This window comes from Schistocerca nitens, chromosome 1 (assembly GCF_023898315.1).
Source record: "Schistocerca nitens isolate TAMUIC-IGC-003100 chromosome 1, iqSchNite1.1, whole genome shotgun sequence".
Taxonomy (NCBI): Eukaryota; Metazoa; Arthropoda; class Insecta; order Orthoptera; family Acrididae; genus Schistocerca; species Schistocerca nitens.
Window position 1 is genome coordinate 1,069,160,254 of NC_064614.1, and position 14,790 is coordinate 1,069,175,043.

The window sequence follows — 14,790 nt, forward strand, 5'->3', positions numbered from 1 at the left end:
TGAAGTCACGCTGGTACGTTCTGTTGCTGTGTGTCTCCATTCAATGATTAATGTGATTTGAAGAGAAGTAATAAAATGAGTTCTAACATGGAAAGTAAGCGTTTCCGGAAACATGTCCACATAACATATTTTCTTTCTTTGTGTGTGAGGAATGGTTCCTGAAAGTTTGGCCGTACCTTTTTCTAACATCCTATAAATGTCCCGGTTCGTAGTCGCTAATTATAACAACATGTTTAGTTTTGTTCTGTAACATATAGCTATAATCAGTGGTGGAAATATATTTGCGAAGGCCGACCGTGAGCGGCTGTTTCTTATTGGATCGTCTGATGAGTCGGAAGTTGCATTGCAGAGGAGAGTAAATGCCTATTCATAATATAATGATTTATGGATAGCTCAACATGAATTTCCTAAGGGACCGTAGTTTATCATGCATTTACCAGTAGAATATGGCGCGGAGAAATTATTTCGCCGCATGCAACTTCCGTCCGATTTCGACGAAAGAATTCGTGACTGCGAACTCTCTATTTGGCAGAACCATAAAGAAAATTAAATAACTTCATGAAGGAGTGAGACATAGATTCAATACTAAATAAATAGTCCATACACCAGTTCCATTTAACTCTGAATTTATGGCAGTTAATAGATGAACTTACACTGCAATGAAGGATTTAACATGGATGCCGTTTTGACTGGCACTTCTCTTCTCGTAATGAAAATAATTCCTTTGACGTTTTCACATACGCGTCGCACAATAAATCTACTGCTATGCAGTATTGCACTTTTAGTACTGCACTTTTACTTTACACTAAAATAATATTATTTTTAATAATAATAATACGGCGGCAAGACATGCGCGTCCGACGCAAGTTACAAGAGATAAGAGAAGAAAAAAATAAGTAACTGAGTAACTGTTAATCGAGAATATCTCGTACATCAAAAGAATGTGTAAAAGTGTTCTTCTTCTGCCCGTTTTTCGCGCCGCGGTTTTCAAAGTCAGTAACTCACGGCATCTCTGACGGCGCTTCGACAATAAACAAGTTACGTCACCGGTCGTTCACCTTTTACATTCTCGCAACATTATTTGCTAACTGTAGCTGTTGCCGAGCGACTGCTCGATTAGTGAATGATTTAAAATGATAAGACAATCACATAATGTTACAACCACCACATTGCACGTCCGCAGCTCGTGGTCAAGTGACTAGCGTTGCTGCCTCTGGATCACGAGGTCCAGGTTTCGATTCCCAGCCGGGTTCGGGAATTTCTCTACCCGTGGTTTGGGTGTTTGCGTTATCATCATCATTAATGACAGTGATTGGACTGTGTAAAAAATTTGACTTTGTAAAGAGTGGGACTTTGTACGGGCGCTGATGACCGCGCAGTTGTGCGGCCCACAAACCGAACATCATCATTCCACCGTCTTGTAGAGTGTCTTGTTGGTAACTTCGGTCCATGGCTTCGTGGGGTCTGCGGCACACTCGAACTCTACCATCAGCTCTTACCAACGGAAATCGGGACTCATCTGGCCAGACAACGCTTCTTCAGTCGTCTAGGTTCCAACCGATATGGTCAGGAGCCTAAAGGGCACTGCAATCGATGTTGTGCAGTTATCAAAGGTACTCGCACGGGCCGTCTGCTGCCATAGCAGATCAACGCCAAATTTCACGTCACTGTTCGTCGAACGTCCCACATTGATTTCTGCCGTTGTTTCCCGTAGTGTCGTTTTCACGTAGTGTCGCTTATACAGTCAGTCACAAAAGTATTCGGACAGTGGGAAGTTTCACAATCAGTACTCGAGGAACACTGACTATGAAACCCAAACGTATTTATTAGCAATATATATGCGTAACAACATTAATTACAAAAGAATTATTGTATTATTTCGTTTCCAAAACATAAATAACAGGAAAATTAACAACAAACCTGAAACATCCTGCACACCCTGCTGCTACAAAAGTATTCGGACACTGTCCAATAAATGTTCACAAGTTGTACGACGAAAATGTCGGGTCTAGTGTAGCAGGGGATACAACCCGTCGGCTTTGAACAATGACGTCACAAGTCGCCAGAGAGCATGTATTACAAAGATGAAAGAGCTGAGGAGAATGTTGAGAAACAAAGGAATGCGAGAGAGATAAACTTTATTTCACATATGTAAGGGCCAGTAGTATTTTCACGTTAACGATATCGCGTGTTTGTATCTTAGTATTTTTCCGCAAAATACAATGGAAAGAAATGAATGAAATTACTAGCAAAGAATACATCACGTTACATGTATGTCAGCTGTATCTCGAAAGTCTTTCGAACTGTATTGCTTAAGTGCAGTACGGGATACAAGTTCAGCCTAGTCGATTTCTTAGTTTCAACTAGCATTGCTGTCCTGTTGTTCACTTGAACTATGTATCCACTGCTTCACTAAACCGCAAATGAAACACCCGATACAAATTAAAAGCTCATTCGAAGTGTGTTGCTTAAGTACAGTCCGGAATACGAGTTTGTCGTAAGGCGATTTCTTCGTTTTCACTATCATTACTGCCATGTTCTTCACCTGAACGATGTATCCTCCGCTTCAGTAAACCCTAAGCGGAACACGGGATACAAATTGTAGATGTGCTGTTTATTTCGTCTCCGCTATTACTAACAGTCTTTTCTTACGTACATATCAGTATTACTGATGACAGAAGGACCTACGTATGTAATATATGTATACCAGACTTCCATTGACCTCGATATATGTACACTGGTAACGAATAGGTGGAAATACATGAAAGTTACATTTGCAACCTGTTTCATTTTATATGTTTTGATTGTTTATGGTCTGGTGATTGGGGAGGGAGGGTGCAATACTTTCGGGCAATTGAAGAGCAACCACATTTGTACAATATTCTGCGGTATACTTGGGATCATTATCCTGATAAAAATGAAAGTTGTTCGCAATACCTAGATATCGTGCACTCTGCTTCAAATGTCCTCGCAGTATATTCAAATACGCATTGATCTTGTGAAAAGCCGAGAAGCGATTCTTCTTAGTGTTGTAGCTACCTTCAGTAGCTGATAAGTGTTTTTTGGCTTTTTAAAAAAAAAAACTCACGGGATAGAATAAACTGATCCTACTTCATTAAGCAATCAATAAAAAAACTAAACTAAAACATAACAGCAAAAGCTGGTATGTTTTAGTTTAGTTTTTTTATTGATTGCTAAATGAAGTAGGATCAGTTTATTCTATCTCGTGAAATTTTTTTTTTAAAAAGCCAAAAAACACTTATCAGCTACTGAAGCATATTGGTGGAATAAGAAAGTGAAATATGGTAAAATAGTGAAATATAGATAAACGATCGCTTTTAGATTCACATTCAGTTATTTTAATGATAGCGCTTATTAGAACACAGAACTGCTTTATTATCTATTCCTCGAAGTGAAGACATTACTATCTATGACTAAGGAATGACGTCATTGTTCAAAGCCGACGGGTTGTATCCCCTGCTTCACTAGACCCAAAATGTCAATACCTTGTGGGTCCACCTTTCATTTTCAATACCTCATCCAATCTACTAGGCACACTTTCCACAAGTTTTTTCGTGAAATCTGGGCCTATATTTGCCCATTCTTGGCGCAGTTTCTCTTTCAAGGTCTCCTTCGTATAGATGTTGTCCACGCGGAGAGTCCGTTTCAATTTATCCCACAAATGTTCGATTTGGTTAAGGTCTGGTGATTGGGGAGGGGGGGTGCAATACTTTCGGGCAATTGAAGAGCAACCACATTTGTACAATATTCTGCGGTATACTTGGGATCATTATCCTGATAAAAATGAAAGTTGTTCGCAATACCTAGATGTCGTGCAATCTGCTTCAAATGTCCTCGCAGTATATTCAAATACGCTTCCTTGTTCATCGTATCATCAATGAACACTAAATCACTCACACCATTGCCGGACATGCATCCCCACACCATGATGCTCCTACTTCCAAACTTTGCTGTTGGTTTGAGGTTCTTGGGATTCATCTCTTCATTGGTCTTACGCCACACGTTTGCCTTTCCGTCGCTTTGCCATAATGTAAATTTACACTCGGCGCAAAATATCACCCGATTCCACAATGCCTGATCGTATTCGGCGTATTCCCTCGCAAACTGCATGCGTTTCTTCTGGTTCACTGCATTTATGAATGGCTTTCGCCGTGCCACTCGACCATGGTATTGCGATCGTCGTAATACTCTCCGCACGGTTTCGGGATAACTTTTATACCAAGGTCTCCCTCCACCTCACTTGCAATTCGTGTGGCAGATATTTTCGGATTCTGTTGTACCTTTCACAGTCTCTGTGAAAATGTCCGTGGCCGTCCTGTACTGCAACGGAATTCCAATCGGTCTTCTTTCTCGAACCGTTTAATAATGTCGTGAACTGTACTTTGCTTCGTGTTGACTATTGCGGCAATTTCCCTGCAGGTTTTCCCCTCCGCGTGATGATAAACGACAAGTTTCCTTTGCTCGAACGTAGAACACTTCCCTCTGCATCCCATCGTTGACCTGCACAGGCTCGCGATACGTGTTTACTAATCATCGCTATCGTCTCGCGGGAATGTCGGACACACTGCAGTCGCTTCACCCTCTGTGCGTCTCGGAATGAACTACTCTCTCACGTTGTCCGCCTTTGTCCGAATACTTTTGTTGCACCTTCCCATGCCGTTTTCAGGAAATATTACGTAACAGACACATGTCCAACAACAACTCTTCGTATTTGACGCTTGTTTCACGTTGCGACATCGTACCCAGAGTCCCAAATACATAACAAAGTGCAATTTCTGTATTTGTTCATGCGGCAAACTGCAACATTATGCGCCGTTACGTGCTGTCCGAATACTTTTGCGACTGAGTGTATGTTAGCACTCCACGCGAACAGCGCTGCTCTCGGTCGTTACGTGAAAGCCGTCGGCCACTGCGTTGTCCGTTGCGAGAGGTAATACCCGAAATCCGGTATGCTCGTCACGCTTTTGACGCTGTGTACCTCGGAATACTGAACTGTCTAATGATGTGCGCAGCGGTATGTCGCATGTTTCTAGCTCCGTCGTGACGTTCATTAGAGTGTCCTGTAAACGTTTGGAGTAAATCACTCAAGAACTTTTCAAAACTTTTGGGAACAACGTTTAACTACGACTTGTCTTTATACGTTAGTGAGCCGTGCTCACTCCCAACTTAGCGTTTTCGTGAACTGTCTATCTGTGTTTGGTTTCCCGCCCTTGTTGCGGTTACGTCGTGGTTCTTCTTCCTCCTACGTGTAGAAGCAGTAATGTGTATCGATATTTGCGCCGTGTACCATCTTTGGTTTGGTGTATATAGTTTCCGGCTAAGGGGTCTGGAGGCAGTCGGTCGGTTGTTGCGGACAAAGGGAGTTATATCCGCGCGGTGCAGTCGGCTGGGGCCGATGGCAGACCCTGCGCAGTGTCGGAGCGTGTGTGGAGCTATCCGATCGCTACGAGCTTCGAGGTTCACCGACCCAGGACGTCAAAATTGAGTAGTGGTTTCAACTACCCAACATTCATGTTGTGGTGGTTCGTTTCGGTGGTTTGCTGTTGGGGAGGTTTTCCTGTGAGCAACACCGCGTGTTTCTACTGCTGAAATTTAGCCGCCATGCGGTGCAATTAACTAGTTTGGTCGATTGCAATTTGAGTGCACCAGTGGAATTTTCCGTCTTGTGGCCGTTAGTATTCCGGTTACCTGCCCTGGCCACTAACGTAATTTCAGTCGGTGTCCTTTCCTCACCTGTTGTCGCTGTTCAACATGGTGTGTAATGTTGACCGCTAATACCTACTCCATTGTGGATTATCACGTTTGTAACCTTTGCGGTTTGAGTTCTCATATACTTATTGACGGGAAGCAAGTCGATGTGTCGGTCGGTCTGTGGCTGTCCCCTGGTTGGGTTCCGACGGATCAGGTATAGTTGTGCTCACCTCCTGTCTCGCCTAAGTGAACGAGGGCCGACCGATCTTCCTGGAGGCTTCTGAGTGCCACCGGTATTTAATTATCTGTTGTCAGCTTCATTAAATTTAAGGCTTATCGTTATTTTTTTATTTTCTTAAAAATTTTGCAAAATTATTTTTTTTAAATTTACCTTTCAAGCTTAAACATTGCTGCCTTCTGCCTTTAAAAGATTATGGTAATATATTTTAAAATTTTGAAACTTAGTTGTGGCCCTCAGCCAGTTGTATTGCACTTTGCATATGTTGCTGTTTTTTTAAATTTTTTATTGCTCTCTTACATATTTATTGCTATCATTGAGCAAGTGAAGGAAACAAAACAAAAATTAGGAGTAGGTATTAAAATCCATGGAGAAGAAATAAAAACTTTGAGGTTCGCCGATGACATTGTAACTCTGGCAGAGATAGCAAAGGACTTGGAAGAGCAGTTGAACGGAATGGATAGTGTCTTTAAAGGAGGGTATAAGATGAACATCAACAAAAGGAAAACGAGGATAATTGAATGTAGTCGAATTAAGTCGGGTGATGCTGAGGGAATTAGATTAGGAAATGAGACACTTAAAGTAGTAAAGGAGTTTTGCTATTTGGGGAGCAAAATAGCTGATGATGGTCGAAGTAGACAGGATATAAAATGTAGACTGGCAATGGAAAGGAAAGCGTTTCTGAAGAAGACAAATTTGTTAACATCCAGTATAAATTTAAGTGTCAGGAAGTCGTTTCTGAAAGTATTTGTATGGAGTGTGGCCATGTATGGAAGTGAAACATGGACGATAAATAGTTTGGACAAGAAGAGAATAGAAGCTTTCGAAATGTGGTGCTACAGAAGGATGCTGAAGATTAGATGGGTAGATCACATAACTAATGAGGAAGTACTGAATAGGATTGGGGAAAAGAGAAGTTTGTGGCGCAACTTGACTAGAAGAAGGGATCGGATGGTAGGACATGTTCTGAGGCATCAAGGGATCACCAGTTTAGTATTGTAGGGCAGCGTGGAGGGTAAAAATCATAGAGGGAGACCAAGAGATGAATACACTAAGCAGATTCAGAAGGAAGTAGGTTGCAGTAGGTACTGGGAGATGAAGAAGCTGTGTTCAAATGTGTGTGAAATCTTATGGAACTTAACTGCTAAGGTCATCAGTCCCTAAGCTTACACACTACGTACCCTAAATTATCCTAAGGACAAACACACACACCCATGCCCGAGGGAGGACTCAAACCTCCGCCGGGACGAGCCGCCCAGTTCTTGCCTGCAGCGCCCGAGACCGCTCGGCTAATCCCGCGCGGCGAAGAAGCTTGCACTGGACAGAGTAGCATGGAGAGCTGCATAAAACAAGGTTCAGGACTGAAGACCACAACAACAACAACAAAATTGCTATCTTAATTGGATTTTTATCTTGTTGATTTGTTAAGATTTCTTGTTTGGGGGTCTTCAGCGGTGAAAGAGTTGCATTCGGTAAAAGTCCGGCTATGTGCCGCTTTGGTTGTAAAGGTTATTAAATGTCAATAAATGACAGTTAGAAGGAGAAACTGACATCAACCTTTGGCCCTTTCCACAATCCTATTACCTGTTCTGCCCAGCGGGTTTAGCGGGCGTATCAATTAGTATAGGCCAGTGGTGGTCAAACATTTTTGCTGAAGAGCAAATACTGCCATTGTGGGCGGCTCCTCGGGCAGCATATGTACTGATCTTGTTATTAATCGGTAGCCTACATAACTTGCCAGTACCAGGTTTGATTCGATGGCGAGCAGTCGTGCCCAGCGACAGTACTTATTTTCAGTAGTAAAGGTCACAGCAGTCAATCGCAAAAAATGTTTATTGCATATACAAATTTCAGTCACTGCGTGGCCATCTTCAGTGCCGTAAGTGTAAGTTAAACATTAATACCGCTTACACTAAGGTGACGTGATAGCGATATGTACATATACAGATGGTAGCAGTATCTCGTACGCAATATATAAAATGGCAGTGCTTTAGCGGAGCTGTCATTTGTGCTCTGAGATTAATGTGAAAAGGTTCCGGGCGTGATTATCGCCGCACGTCGGGAAACTACATCTATATCTACATTTACATCTGCATACATACTCCGAAATCCACCATACGGTGCATGACGGAGGGTACCTCGTACCGCAACTAGCATCTTCTCTCCCTGTTCCACTCCCAAACAGAACGAGGGAAAAATGACTACCTATATGCCTCTGTGCGAGCCCTAATCTCTCTTATCTTATCTTTGTGGTCTTTCCGCGAAATATAAGTTAGCGGCAGTAAAATTGTACTGCAGTCAGCCTCAAATACTGGTTCTCTAAATTTCTTGAGCAGCTATTCACGAAAAGAACGCCTCCTTTCCTCCAGAGACTCCCACCCGCGTTCCTGAAGCATTACCGTAACACTCGCGTGATGATCAAACCAACCAGTAACAAATCTAGCAGCCCGCCTCTGAATTGCTTCTATGTCACCCCTCAATCCGACCTGATGGGGATCCCAAACGCTCGAGCAGTACTCAAGAATAGGTCGTATTAGTGTTTTATAAGCGCTTTCCTTTACAGATGAACCACATCTTCCCAAAATTCTACCAATGAGCCGAAGACGACTATCCGCCTTCCCCACAACTGCCATTACATGCTTGTCCCACTTCATATCGCTCTACAATGTTACGCCCAAATATTTAATCGACGTGACTGTGCCAAGCGCTACACTACTAATGGAGTATTCAAATATTACGGAATTCTTTTTCCTATTCATTTGCATTAATTTACATTGATCTATATTTAGAGTTAACTGCCATTTTTTACACCAATCACAAATCATGTCCAAGTTATCTTGTATCCTCCTACAGTCACTCAACGACGACACCTTCCCGTACACCACAGCGTCATCAGCAAACAGCCGCCGCACATTGCTATCCACCCTATCCAAAAGATCATTTATGTAGATAGAAAACAACAGCGGACCTACCACACTTCCCTGTGGCACTCCAGATGATACCCCCACCTCCGATGAACACTCACCATCGAGGACAAAGTACTGGGTTCTATTGTTTAAGAAGTATAAAAAAAGAATAAAGAGACTTTGAAGCGGAATGTTACTTGAAGCTTGAAGCATGTGACATTCCATTTCGGAAATCGCAAGGGACATTTCAATATTCCGAGATCCACCGTGTCAAGAGTTTGCCGAGAATACCAAGTTTCAGGCATTACCTCTCAGCATAAACATCTTAGTGGCCGACGGCCTCCGCTTTGGAGCAGCAGCGTTTGCGTTGAGTTGCCAGTGCTAACAGACAAGCAACACTGACTGAAACAGCCGCAGAAACTGCGGCGAACGTATCCTTTAGGTCAGTGCCGCGAGATTTGGCGTTAATGGTCTATAACGGCATACAGTCGAGACGAGCGCATTTGCTAACGGCATGACATCGCTTGCACTGGTGACCATATCGCTCCAAGACGACGGAAAACCGTGGGCTGGTCCCAAGTTGTCATCACGGCACTGTGGAATCTGGTGGTGGCTCCATAAGGGTGTGGGCGGTGTTTAGTGTCGGCCGTGTTTACGTGCACTAGACTGTGTCCTTTGGTGCAACTGAATCGATCATTTATTGTAAAGTGTTTTGTTCGGCTGCTTGCAGAACATTTGCAGCCATTCACGAGCTTCATGTACCTAAACAACGATGGAACGTCTATGGATGACAATGCACGATGTCACCGAGCCACAAGTGTTCGCAATTCGTTTCAGGAACATTCAGGACAGCTCGAGCCAGTTATTTGGCTATAAAATTTTTGAAAACATTATCAGCGATCTCATATTAATATGATAATTAAAAACAGTCTTGATCGCAAATTTCTTTAAATCGGAGTGACTGGTTTCAACCCTTAAGGATCATCTTCAGACTGAGCAGTCAGCTCAGCGTCGTGGATCGGCGCAGCTTGCTCCATGGAAGTCCACCTGCCGTTCTGGAGTCTCTCTGGAGTGTCCTCTTTCAACTACTTTGGAGCCCTGATAGTATATGATAATTGTATTGGAAAGGCATAATGGAAAGAATACAAGCGGGAAATAGAGCTTACTTTGCAAATATGCAAATAGTCAGAAATAACCTTGTTACAAGAAAAACAAAACTGCTAATATATAATTCCCTCGTCCGCCCAGTTATCACTTACGGTCAGAAGTATGGACGTTGACAGAACATGATAAAAATGCACTAAGACCCATTAAGCAGAAAATACTACGCTTTGGGCCAGTAAGGGAGGAAGAAGGCTGGAAGCAGAAAATACTACGCTTTGGGCCAGTAAGGGAGGAAGAAGGCTGGAGAATACGCTACAATGTCGAACTACAAGAGTTAATACAAGGTAGGGACATAGTAAAATTTGTGACATCACAGCGAATACAATGGCTAGGACACTTGGAGAGAATGGGAGAGGATAGAATTCCAAAGAAAATGATGAAAGCTGTTATCCATTCAGCTAGGCGAAAAGGTAGATCTAGGAGAAGATGGGTTGACGACGTAATAATTTATCTCACCAGTATGGGAGTCCAGGGGTGGAAAAGAGCAGCAAATAACCGAGAAGTGTGGAGAAAGATCGTTGAAGAAGTCAAGGCTCACCAAGGGCTGTAGCGCTACTGAAGAGAGAAAGAGAGACAGCGAAAATCAACTGGTAAATGCAGTAGCGGGGTACTACATAAAAGAAAGGAGACTGATGCTACCAGTATGATGAATTAGTTGTAGCCAAATCAAAAGTTGAATCCAAGAGAGTGTTTACACAACAGAATTCATGCCTTCCACTAGTGGAAATATCTCTGCAAGTAGTTTCTTGAGAGGCTATGGAGAAGCGCCGCTACGTCCACTTCACAAAGGAGTTCAAGAACACATCTGTAGTAAACTGTTTGGCTATAATCACTGAGGTTATTGGTTCTGATGAAATCTATGTGGAAGCACACAGTGAAACCCTAACAAATGTTTCATCTAGAGTTAAATGTATGGGGAAGTATCTCAGCCATTTGAAATAATAGCTTGTGCTGGAAAAGGGACAGCTTAACACTTTAAGGTGTAATTGTTTTTCAGAAAAAATGGGTCTGGGATTTGGAGTTAAAAATTCAATAAACTGAACTAATAATTCTTGGAAGGAAAACAAATGGAATTAAATCACTCTTCCTGGCTTTTGCAGACGTTTTTCCAATAGTTTCAGAAAATGTGACAGAAGCAAGTAAATTTTCTGGAAAGAAATAGTAAATGGAACTGCTCTCAAAATTTCAGCTGAATCTACAAAATTCATGGCTAATATAAAAATGCACTAAAATACGTAGAAACATAAATAGGTAAAGCAGAGTGAGATAGTAAATTCAGTTATTTTGGGGAAATGATTGAGCAGAATGCAATAGGTACTTGGGTTAATAAAACTGAAGCAGTATATGGTTTGGCAAAAAATATCTGTAACAAGAAATGCTTATTTAAAGAAATAATACTAACCCACTAACCGCAGTGGTAAAATCAGAATGTTTCTATGAATATGAATGCTGAACGAATATCATGAAGAGAATAGGCGTTCTTGAAAGACGGATTATTAGAAAAAATAATAAAAGCAATAGGAACAATAAACATATAGTTGAAAAATGAGAAGTAACGAGATGATGTATAGAGAAATACGGATAAAATACCAGAAGCAACTGCAAAGTGAATATTAATCTTCTTTACAGACCCCTACAGAATGAATGAGAACAGAATTTCGAAACAAACATTCCTGTAATTCCGAAAAAAGAAGTCGACAATAACAATGGCTACAGAAATAAGAAAAGAACTAGAAAGAAACAACATGTACGAATCCGAAATAATAGAAAGAAATTTTTTCAAGAATAAAATACTGAATTTAAAAGGTTTTCAAGGCAATAAAAATGATAAATCGGAAAGAATGTTGGCAGAACAAAGAAAAGGACAACATGAAGTGTTACCTTCTCCTAGATCGGTTATAGGAATATAAAAAAATAGACTCAATTTACTATCGAAGGAAAGATACACATTAATATAATAATTTATAATATGAGTTATTTAATTTATAATAATTTGGAATACAAGCAGCCTCGATCCTTTTCTTTTCATGCGACTTGATATTTATGTTTTTCTATGGCACCATATGGCATTCAATTGTAACCTTCATCAGCTGTATGATCCTCATCACGGTGTCATTTATTATCTTTTGCTGGGTCCAGTTCTCCTGTGCCCTCTGTCATGGGTTATATCTTCAGCTGTTCACTTCCTCGGTGCTCGTGTATGTTTTATGACATCATCTACCCACCTTCCAATTAGGTTGTTGTCTCTTGGAATCCAGTAAACAACGCCTTTGATCCATTTATCATCTACTCCCGTAGCTACGTGTTCCGCTCACCTGAATTTAATTTTCATTACGGTTGTAATTTCGCCTGCCACTCCACTCCTTTCCCGAATCAATTTGTTTCTTTTCCTGTCTCTCCTAGAAAACCTTAACATACATCTTTCCGTATTCGAGTGAGCAGCTTTTACTTTGCATGAGAAGCCCATGTATCACTGTCTAAGAAACTGGTACTATACGTTTCGTAATGATATGAAGTTTAATTTTGAAAATTTTCTTGGGTTTGTCAAAAGCAAGCAATCATTCTCATTCATAAAATAATTTAGAATTGCACGCCATCATTTTCTTCAAATGCTCTAAATACAAAAACCCTTCAACTCGTTCTATAGTTAGATTGTAAATTATTAAAAATGTGTTTCGGTTTCATTTTGTCTTATTATAACTGATTTTAGCCCAATTATTAACTTCATTGTTGAAATTAGTCTGCAGAAAAGTTTGCTAGTACAATGTTTTTAGCAAGTCTAAGATAGTTCAGATATGTTACATCACTTTCAATTACAGTTTCTGGAAGATTGCTAACAGAAATTTTCGTGATATTATCTCACCTAATTCCACTTTCAGTTCTAAATTTCTCACAACCCTGCTAATGGTAATGAAGTTTTAGAGCTCATGTGTTATATTGTTCCGTATACTAACGCTACTTAAATATTTCTCAAGGGCGGTAAAATACGGATGGTTTTGAAGCTGTCCAAAGCTCCTCAGACTCAATAAATCAGAGACAAAGTAATAATTCGTATTGTTTGTTCCTATCCACTGCTTGAAAATGGTCCATCGTACTACAGACACATTGTAAGACCAGCATTTACCCTTACCTGATTAAAATAATACGTTTTTTTCTGTTTGATCGTTGATAATTTCCGTGAATATCTTGTACGTTACAAATAAAGGTTGATATCTATACTTTTGTATCTGTTCCCTGTCGGCTTTCTTTCGAAGCGTAATTATTTAATCAATTTTTTTCTAGTTTAGAGGCAATTAGCATCATGTAGAAACATTCTGCAAGCAATAATTCAAGTACATTTTGAAGTGTGTATCCTCCACCACGTACCATTTCCATTGAAACACGATCTCCATACACCTTTCCTGTCTTCATATATTAAGGAATTGTATTGTTTTCTGGATGTCGTTACTTAAACTATTAAATACGAGTGATTTTTATGCATGTTCTGAGCTGCACAGTCATTTACAAAAAATCTTGGAATAGTTGTATGGTTATCTATCTGTCATTAGTTGTGTTTATCCTACTATCGTAACCAACGAAACATGTTGTTTTCTTCAAATTCTTATCCTTTTCAAATGCACCTTTTATCTAATTTTCTTTTATTCTTCTCTCGTCGTGCCAATAGCTTTTTTATTTAATTCAGCAAAGTATATCATATTCCTCTTCATTTGTCTGTAACTCTTCCCTTCTCTTTAATAGCCGCTTTGTTCCATTGGAAAAATTCGTTTTTTTTCTTCTTTTTTATTTCTTTATGTGAAATCTATCTGTGCCTGTATACGTATCTTTGTAAAACCTTGACTCCCTTCCATGTTTTTATAGTCTTTATTGTCTAAGATGCGGAAATGTTTCCTAATATTTGTATATTATACCTCCCAGCACGTAAAGAAATTCTCATAAACTATATTTCTGAGGTCCTGACAAATCAACCTATTGGTCTATAGCATTATGTTAATTTCACTGTGCATCATAAAAGTCTATTATTACTTGCACTTCGAAAGTGGCTGAGGATCTTCACATTTTGTCACATTTTGTTCAACTTCTTTCTTGTTTTATAAAATCTGGTGAAATTCATTTTTGTTCCATCTAGTCTTTGCCAAGTCAGTTTTCCTTTTTTTCTCGTAGAGTAGGATGGTAACTGACACATTGCTCTTCTCCGCATATACAATTAATACGTGGAGCGTTCAGTAAGTATTGCAACATGCTTTTTTTTCTGAAAGCAGGTTGGTTTTATTCAGGATTCCTGTACACCACATTTTTTCCCTTTATTTTGACTACAAAATCCTACTTTTCAACGTAATATCCGTTCAATGCGACGGCCTTACGCCACCTTACTGGCTTGTGCTTGTATGCCCCCATGGTACCACTCCAGTGGTCGACGTCGGAGCGAACGTCTAACTGCATCAATAAGCGCTCTATCATCCACGTACTGCTCCCGCGGAGTGTGTCCTTCATTGGGCCAAACAGGTTGAAGTCGGAAGGTTTGAGATCCGGGCTGCAGAGTGTGGCCGAGAGGTTCTAGGCGCTTCAGTCTGGAACCGCGTGACCGCTTCGGTCGCAGGTTTGAATCCTGCCTCGGCCATGGATGTGTATGATTTCCTTAGGTTAGTTACGTTTAAGTAGTTCTAAGTTGTAGGGAACTGATGACCTCAGATGTTGAGTCCCATATTGCTCAGAGTCATTTGAACCTGGCTGTAGGGTGATGAGGAAGAGACTGGCGTGAGCTTGTGACGA